At 47.8% G+C, this 9896-nt stretch overlaps 1 long non-coding RNA gene across 1 annotated transcript; it reads right to left on the bottom strand.

Annotated features, from left to right (window-relative positions):
- Positions 1-4182: 4182 nt before the first annotated feature.
- Positions 4183-5195, bottom strand: LOC143809529 (uncharacterized). The gene is made up of 2 exons (XR_013222320.1): positions 4941-5195; positions 4183-4856 (listed from the first exon to the last, which is right to left on the bottom strand). It is a non-coding gene; the product is annotated as an uncharacterized LOC143809529 (long non-coding RNA).
- Positions 5196-9896: the final 4701 nt, after the last annotated feature.

Raw genomic sequence — 9896 nt, 5'->3', positions numbered from 1 at the left:
ACCTTTCCCTTTTCCACGGACATCCCTAGGGCCACGGATCGGGTCAACCACCGTGACATCCCCCTGTGAACCGAAGGACCCGGTACCGAGTTCCCCTAACCCTTGGGGGGCGCTCCAACGTACTATCCCGTTGATGGTGATATGGGCCCAGGTCACCTGGATGCGATAATACGTCTAATGTCAGATAGGGGTTAACAAAACAAAAAAAAGAGGGTCTCTTCTATAAAATGTCAATCAGCAGCTTTAAGTAGGTGTTGTGTATCGAGATTCAATGGAAGTTCCAAGCACAAGCTGATGGGGCCAACAAAATAGCAGAAGGGTTCCGGCTCCATAAAGTGTTCAGAATCTATTTGATCATTCACTTGACCATCTTGAACACCCAAGTTATCTAGTATAGGCAAATCCATTGTCTCCAGCTCATTTTCGGATGCATTTTCAACTACTGATGGATCTTGGAGCAAATCTGCTTTAGCAATCCTGTCTGAAGACAACGGTGGGACCAAAGCATCAGCCGTCCCCCTGCCACAGGCCCCTGCAGTAATGTAACCTTACATCAGGGACTGTTCTGTTGTCTGTTGGAGTCTGCTATGAATGCTAACAGAATTAAGGAGGGACGCTGCTCTCCGGCCTCCATGATAACGCATCAAGGCCGGCCCCTTCATCATTGACTTGGCTAACTAAAAATACATGTAGTACAGTCTAAGGAGATGGGGTGGGGGTGAGGCTAGAGTTTGTCTGTGAGACATTAGGCAGTTTTAGTTTGTGCACACTGTTTTTTTATTGCAGAAATTGCCTGGGTTTTTTTTTACTGTCCCTGCAATCATCTTGTCTTTTTGGGGCTGTGTTGTCCAGTTGAGAGCCATTCTAATCAGCTGGAAAATGCAGCACTTAAAAAAAATGCACCACAAATGTGTGGGAGCGTTATTGTGGCTGAAAAAACGCAGCAGAAAAAAAATGCACCGTGGGCACGTTGTACAGAGAGGAGAGTGTAAGGGTATGTTTCCACGGTACGTAAACGCTGCTTGTTTGACGCTGCAGCGTCAAACAAGCAGCGTCCAGATGTTCCAGCATAGTGGAGGGGATTTTATGAAATCCCGTCTCCACTATGCGTGGAAACCCGCACGCGGCGGCCCTGCGACTCCGGACATGCTGCGCGTCTTTTCAGAACGCAGCATGTCCGTACACCTTGCGGGGACGCAGCGTCCCCGCAAGGCATATCACAGGGCCCTATGGCGAGGGGTGCGATGATCCCGGATGTGTACTGTACACATCCGGCATCATCGCGTCCCAGAAAGGGGGCGGGGCTAGCGTCGAGCGGCTTCGCCGCTGCGGCGATCCCGCCGGGAAAACGGACCGTGGAGCCATACCCTAAGGCTGTCACGTGTAGACTGCTCTGCAGTATTGTGAATTCCAATAGGTACATGGAGTTAATTCACTTTGCCTATGAAGGGTTAACTTCTGAGGCTCCTCAGTCAGATGAGCTGCTGCTGGGTGTGTCAGGTGACCAGGCACCCTGCCTTTAATTATTCCCATTACCCCCATCTGTTGACGGTGAAAGAGTTAATGCTCTGCAAAGACTGTGTAGAGGCCTGTGCTGGCAGACATTGTGTCCCGATCATGGCACCATTGTAATGAAAGGTAACTTCAACTCTGAGACACAGGAGAGTCTAGGAGTATAAACTTATTCCAATCTTTGACCCTCTCAGTGCAGAGATGAATGTGTCACATGGATTTATGTATTTTTACATCAACTAAGGAATTTCTCCTCTGACCTTGTGGGGGCATCAGAGCACAGAGCCAGACCCCAATCAGAGGGCAATAAAACTGTCACACTCTGAACTGTTCTAATATTTATGGCCACAACTGTTTCCCTGTCCCACAGTGATAGTTCAGCTTCAAAACACTTGTCTTATCTATTGCATTATTTATTTCTGTGCTTTTGTGTCTAAATATGTGATTCTTCAGATTTTGTGTTAGTCTGTGCCTGATAAAGACTCCTGAGTAGTCTGGAACGCTGCAATTAGTTACCATCTTATCAGTTAGCCATCACTAGTATCAATCACTGAGGACTCTCACTTCTATTTCTCTATGTACTGGCAAACAGGGCACAAACAGATCTATCTTTCCTGTATCTAAGTGCTAGTGCAAACACTTTAACAGAAAATAACAGCTTTATTATAGAGAAAATAACAACAATATAACTGATAACTGTTCCCTTGCCCACACATAATACTAATATATAAAGTATATACACACAAACAGTGGATCAGATGCATGATTGGAGCCCGTGTACAATATTACGTGTCAAGCCATGAACAATCCCCCTTCTCCAAAATCGTTTCTTCAGACTCCGTAATCAAAAAAGAGTTCTGTCCCTGGCTTCAGATCTCTCTTGGCATAAAAGAGAATTGTTGGGGTCTCTCCTTCTCCACAATCCTGAACCTTCGGCTTGAGATTGTGAACCATCTCCGAATGGTTTATCATCCATCCAAAAGTGGACGGGATGTCAGGGTGGCAATCACAGGGTGCTTTGGTTGCATTAATGCACAATTTCTGTCCTTTATGTGTAAAAAAGTACAAATATGTCATCCTGTCACTAATCTCTGCAATTCTTCCCCTTCTTTAGAGCCCATAAGTTCTCCGTGATGATCACACACCACCTCTCCTTTTTTTGGAAGCATGGCTGGTCTTCACGGTGTGCCCACCTTTGCGGCTGTCCTCTATTATAACTAGTCCTTTCCATTTTTGTGTCCTCACAAGCTCTTTGATCTCCTCTGGAAAGTCGTTTTGTTTCCTTTGCATGGGGGGGTTTCCAAGTACGGTCACTTCTACTATGGTTGGTAGATTTGTTTTCCATCCCTGTCCCTTCACGTAGTTTGACAGTTGTTTTCTGCCGGGGTTTTTTCTAAATTATTCAAAATAAAAAAAAATATTAGAATAAGCAGCACATATACAGTGTTTTTCACTTTATAAAACGCACCCCAAATTTAGTGAAGGAAAAGAGAAAAAAAAAATGTTTTTTAATGTTAAATGGGGCCTGTCTTATAATGCCATTGTCTCTTAGGCTATGTGCACACGTTGCGGATTCAGCTTAGGAATTTCTGGTGCGGATTCTGCCTCTCCTGGCAGAAAACGCACCTGAGGTTTTTTGTGCTGTTCCGCAGCGTTTTTTTGTGCATTTTTGCTGCGGTTTTCTTGTGGATTTGCTGCGGTTTTTACCCCTGCGGTTTTCTATAATGGAATGGGTACAAAAATGCTGCAGATTCACAAAAAAGAAGTGACATGCTACTTCTTTTAAACCGCAGCGGATTTTCCGCACCGTTAGCACAGCATTTTTTTTCTCATTGATCTATATTGTACTGTAAATCAATTGCGGATCTGGAGCGTTTCTACACCTCAAAAAACGCTGCGGATCCGCAGCGAATCCGCAACGTGTGCACATACCCTTATAATCAGTCTGTGTCCCTCATCCTTGTACATGACCCCCCCCATCCTGGTATATATGTATGTGCTTCCTCATAACACATTTGTTCAGAGCGGCCCATCACATTCCCTAATGGAAGTCTTTACATGTAGCCAATCACTATCTCTATCTATCCCCCACTCCCTCAGATGGCTGGACATCACTGTAAATACACACCTGTACTTTGTATCTCCCCCACCTCATTGTAGACTGTAAGCTCTCACCAGCAGGGATGTTCTATTTTGCTTTTATTTCTTGTATTATTATTAACGTTGTTACTTATGACTTGTGTTTGAAACTGTTTAATCCGTAAAGCGCTGGAGAATATGTTGGCGCTATATAAATAGATTATTATTATTATTATTATTATTATGTTCCCCATCCTGGTATATATATGTATATGTTCTACCATCCTGGTATATATGTTCCCCATCCTGGTATGTATGTTCTACCATCCTGGTATATATGTTCTACCATCCTGGTATATATGTTCTACCATCCTGGTATATATGTTCTACCATCCTGGTATATATGTTCTACCATCCTGGTATATATATGTTCCCCTATCCTGGTATATATGCTCTACTATCCTGGCATATATGTTCTACTATCCTGATAGATATATATCTATCTACTATATAATTGTCTAAGGGTACGTTCACACAGGACTTTTTTGCTGCTTTTTTTATGCTAATTTAGGTGCGTTATTTTGGTGCGTATTTGGTGCGTTTTTGGGTACGTTCACACAGGACTTTTTTGCTGCAGATTTTTGCTGCTTTTTTTATGCCAATTTTCAGCTGCTAGGACACCTCACAATGGCTCTTCACACCTTACTACCAGGAACTCCCTCACAATAGATCACAATCAGGACACCTCACAATGGCTCTTCACACCTCACAATGGCTCACAATGGCTCTTCACACCTCACTACCAGGAACTCCCTCACAATAGATCACAATCAGGACACCTCACAATGGCTCTTCACACCTCACAATGGCTCACAATGGCTCTTCACACCTCACTACCAGGAACTCCCTCACAATAGATCACAATCAGGACACCTCACAATGGCTCTTCACACCTCACAATGGCTCACAATGGCTCTTCACACCTCACTACCAGGAACTCCCTCACAATAGATCACAAACAGGACACCTCACAATGGCTCTTCACACCTCACAATGGCTCACAATGGCTCTTCACACCTCACTACCAGGAACTCCCTCACAATAGATCACAATCAGGACACCTCACAATGGCTCTTCACACCTCACAATGGCTCACAATGGCTCTTCACACCTCACTACCAGGAACTCCCTCACAATAGATCACAATCAGGACACCTCACAATGGCTCTTCACACCTCACAATGGCTCACAATGGCTCTTCACACCTCACTACCAGGAACTCCCTCACAATAGATCACAAACAGGACACCTCACAATGGCTCTTTACACCTCACAATGGCTCTTCACACCTCACTAACCACACCCCTAAGCTCTTGGCTGTGAGATCCCTTCCTGCTGGCCATGATTTTCTGCACAAAAAACGCAGCAAATAATGCTACATGCGTTTTTTCAGCGTTTTTTTCATCACCCATTCAAGTCAATGGGTGAAAAAACGCTGCAAAAACGCAGCAAAAACGCTGAAAGAAGTGACATGCCCTATGTCCAAAAAAAGCAGCAAAGCAGAAAATACTGATCAAACAAAAAACCAACGTGTGTGCATGAGATTTCTGAAATCTCATAGGCTTTACTGGTACTGTAAAAAGCAACTGAAAATTAGCATAAAAAAAGCAGCAAAAAAAAGCAGCAAAAAAGTCCTGTGTGAACGTACCCTAAGGGTCACTTCCGTCTTTCTGTCCTTCTGTCTGTGACAGATGTTCATTGGTCGCGGCCTCTGTCTGTCATGGAATCCAAGTCGCTGATTGATCGTGGTAAAACGCCCACGACCAATCAGTGACGCGCACAGTCCGGAAGAAAATGGCCGCTCCTTACTCCCCGCACTCACTGCCCGGCGCCTGCATACACCCCTCTGGTCACCGCTCACACAGGGTTAATGATGGCGGTAGCGGACCGCTTTATGCCGCGGGTAACGCACTCCGTTACCGCTGCTATTAACCCTGTGTGACTAAGTTTTTTTACTATTGACGCAGCCTATGCAGCGTCAATAGTAAAAACATCTAATGTCAAAAATAATAAAAAATGATTATATACTCGCCTACGCCGCCTTTCCCGCTCCTCGTGATGCAAGCGGAACGTACCGGTGGCAAGGATGGTCTGGCCAAAGGACCTGCCATGACGTCACGGTCATGTGACCGCGACGTCATCACAAGTCCTGCACGGAAAGGACCTGCCGTAACGTCACGGTCATGTGACCAAGACGTCATCACAGGTCCTGCGCGACAAGGACCTGCCGTGACGTCACGGTCATGTGACCGCGACACGGTCACGTGACCGCTACGTCATCACACCCTGGGACCCGAAGCTGCCGCCTGCACCCCACACAGGCGACAGAGCGACAACTCGGATTGTGACACTCAACACGTTGACACCCAATGGCCTCAATGAGGCCATCAGCTTTAAGCCTTTTCTTTAACTAATTTTTCATCTGTGCGCTATTTTATGGGGTCATGGCTCTTTGTTTGTTTTTATTCGTTTGTTTCTAATTTCACAATTTTGATTTTTCAGATATTTCCTTGCTATTTTGCTAACATACTGTTTCCCTGGGGGTCCACTGCTGTCGTTGGATGAATCTAATGAAATAGTTGAATATTTAAGTGGACTGGATGAACTTTACCATCTATCAATCAGCATGGACTAGTGCCGTTACATATATACATAATTTTGATATTTTGTTATTCTTATATATGTTTAGATAATTTTTAGGTGTGTACCCACATTACTCTTTAGTAACATTCTGTATAGTTGCGGAGTATGGATGCCTCTGTTTATTTAGTATTCCTGCCATGCGACTGTATGATAGAGAGGATTTTACGATAGTCCTATTAAATTCAGAATTAATACATATTTTTCTGATCGCATACTGGCTAAGTCCATATATGTGTTATTGCTACTTATATTTATATTCATGTACTGTTTCTTTTTGATAAATTTTGATAAATTATATTGATGAGGATATAACAATGTTCGTACATACTTGGGCAGCAATCATTTAGCTGCTGTGGCCCATTTGGTTGGCCTTTATCAGGGTTGCAACTTGGTACCTTTTTCTCTTTGCTGCTCTGATTCCGGCGGTCCAAACTCTGTATACTTGAATCAATTGCGGCGCAGACGCGCTGTGCCCGTGCACTGCACCCGCCCTTCATTTGGAGGAGTCAGGCTCCCCCTCTGGTGGGCGGGGTATCGCGGGCAGTAGCGCGGCGATTGGCCCCCAGCTCTCAGTACTTATACCTGTGACCCTTACATTTTAACCAAGCCTCCTGACGAAGCCGTGGGCAGTGAAACGCGCGTCGAGGCAAAGCGTGTCTCAGACGCGGCTGCACACCGAGAGGATCATGTCACAAGGTAAACGTATTGTTATTTGACTATGACTACTATTTGTCTGGGCACCACTGACAGGTATAGTGGCTCACCTTGAAACATATTATGCTATTGCATTTGATATTGGATAATTGAGCCGTTTTTACTGCTGTTGGCCGCTTAGATTAGCACTTGCTCTTTTTGCAGTCACGTGTGCCAGTAGTAGTAACTGGCGAATCCGGGTGTATAGTGACATAACTGGCAGCCTGTAGCCCATTTTGGGTTGGACTGCGGACTAGTGGGAGATTTAAGATTATTTTAAGGCCTTTTTTTCACCAGTATCTAACCACCTGTCACTATATTGCATCTACCACTAACCGGATACAATATTAGTAGTTAGCCTCTCTTAATAACTGTGTGCGGCCATGTCTTTTTGAGACGTGTACATATTTTTTCTTTTCTGATACCAACTTTTGTCATCTGTCCTGGTGCCAGAATCTTTTTAGCTGTTCTTTATCCATCTACATTGCTGTTTGCACTTTGTCCCTATTTTGTATATTATACATGTTTAATAAATAAATCGTTCTTAATATATACCCCCGTCTTGGCAGTCTGTTTTAGGACATATTACTCATGTGGGCCTCCATGAGGTCGCCCATTGATTATCTGATTATAGACTGCGTTGCTCCTGTCGAGCAAACCCTTTTTTCTTGGTATACATGTATCAGCCACTAGGGGGCATTTTTTCCGTGTTGGCTACGGATTCGATGTAGGTTTATAGACAGAGCTACAACGCGCCTGCGGAAGGTGAGTATATGTTTTTTTATTTTTTTAACCTGTGACATACGTGGCTGGGCAATATACTATGTAGCTGGGCAATATACTACGTGACTGGCCAATATACTACATGGCTCTGTGCTGTATACTACGTCACTGGGCAATATACTACGTAACTGGGCAATATACTACGTAACTGGGCAATATACTACGTAACTGGGCAATATACTACATGGGCTGGACAATATACTACGTGGCTCTGTGCTGTATACTACGTCACTGGGCAATATACAATGTAACTGGGCAATATACTACGTAACTGGGCAATATACTACGTGGCTGGGCAATATACTACGTGGCTGGGCAATATACTACATAGGCTGTGCAATATACTACGTGGCTCTGTGCTGTATACTACGTCACCGGGCAATATACAATGTAACTGGGCAATATACTACGTCACTGGGCAATATACTACTGGACATACATACTCTAGAATACCCGATGCGTTAGAATCGGCTACCATCTAGTATATATATATCTATAATATAACGCTGGGAGCGTCACTCTGTCCAAAGCCTTTATAGACTGCGCAAGCGCCGGCTCAGTCTGGACCCCACAAAGTGAGGCTCCCAGGAGATCGCGGTATGCATAAGCACTGAACGCACACCGCGATCTCCAACGGAGAAGCAGGGATGAGCCATTAGGGTGAATATGCAATACTTACCTGTCCCGTTCCACCGATGCGATTCCGGGCCATGAATGTCCGCCTGCTCCCGGAATCGGCGCCTGCGCAGTCCGCGCTTTCCGGCTCCATTTTCTTGAAGACACACTGCGTGTCTTCAAGAAAATGGCGCCGGAAAGCGCGGACGCCTGTGACGTTCAGTTCAGAGGGTGCGATGACGCGCTTAATGTGCGCCGCCCTCTGACTGAACAGTCACAGCCAGAGGACCTGGGAGACGGAGCAGTGGAACAGGGGACAGGTAAATATAGCAAGTGCCAGGGGCCTGAGCTAGCGGCGACTCGGGCACCTGACCCCCACAGCGCGCCGGTGTCCCCGCCTGCTCAGGCCCCCAGCACAGCCGCCCGCACTCTCAGCACCACCACGCACAGCCGCCCGCACTCTCAGTGCCACCACGCACAGCCGCCGGCACTCAGCACAGCCGCCGGCACTCAGCACAGCCACGCACAGCCGCCGGCACTCAGCACAGCCGCCGGCACTCAGCACAGCCACGCACAGCCGCCGGCACTCAGCAAAGCCACGCACAGCTGCCGGCACTCAGCACAGCCACGCACAGCCGCCCGCACTCAGCACAGCCACGCACAGCCGCCCGCACTCGCCACAGCCGCCGGCACTCAGCACAGCCACGCACAGCCGCCGGCACTCAGCACAGCCACGCACAGCCGCTGGCACTCAGCACAGCCACGCACAGCTGCCGGCACTCAGCACAGCCACGCACAGCCACTGGCACTCAGCAAAACCACGCACAGCTGCCGGCACTCAGCACAGCCACGCACAGCCGCCCGCACTCAGCACAGCCACGCACAGCCGCCCGCACTCGCCACAGCCGCCGGCACTCAGCACAGCCACGCACAGCCGCTGGCACTCAGCAAAGCCACGCACAGCCGCTGGCACTCAGCAAAGCCACGCACAGCTGCCGGCACTCAGCACAGCCACGCACAGCCGCTGGCACTCAGCAAAGCCACGCACAGCCGCCGGCACTCAGCAAAGCCACGCACAGCCGCCCGCACTCAGCACAGCCACGCACAGCCGCCCGCACTCAGCACAGCCACGCACAGCCGCCCGCACTCGCCACAGCCGCTGGCACTCGGCACAGCCACGCACAGCCGCCGGCACTCGCCACAGCCGCCGGCACTCGCCACAGCCGCCGGCACTCGCCACAGCCGCCGGCACTCGCCACAGCCGCCGGCACTCGCCACAGCCGCCCGCACTCGCCACAGCCGCCCGCACTCGCCACAGCCGCACTCGGGCAGTAGAGCCGGAGAGAGAAAGATGGGAGCAACACATGGCAGAATGGAAACAGGAACAGGCAGAATGGGTGCAGCACATTACAACAGAATAGGGGCGCAGGATGGGAGCAGCACATGACAGAATGGGGGCACACACATGACAGGATGGGGGTGCAGGATGGGAGCACATGACAGGATGGGAG

This window comes from Ranitomeya variabilis, chromosome 2, assembly GCF_051348905.1.
Source record: "Ranitomeya variabilis isolate aRanVar5 chromosome 2, aRanVar5.hap1, whole genome shotgun sequence".
Classification (NCBI taxonomy): Eukaryota; Metazoa; Chordata; class Amphibia; order Anura; family Dendrobatidae; genus Ranitomeya; species Ranitomeya variabilis.
This window is presented reverse-complemented; position numbering and strand designations above follow the sequence as displayed.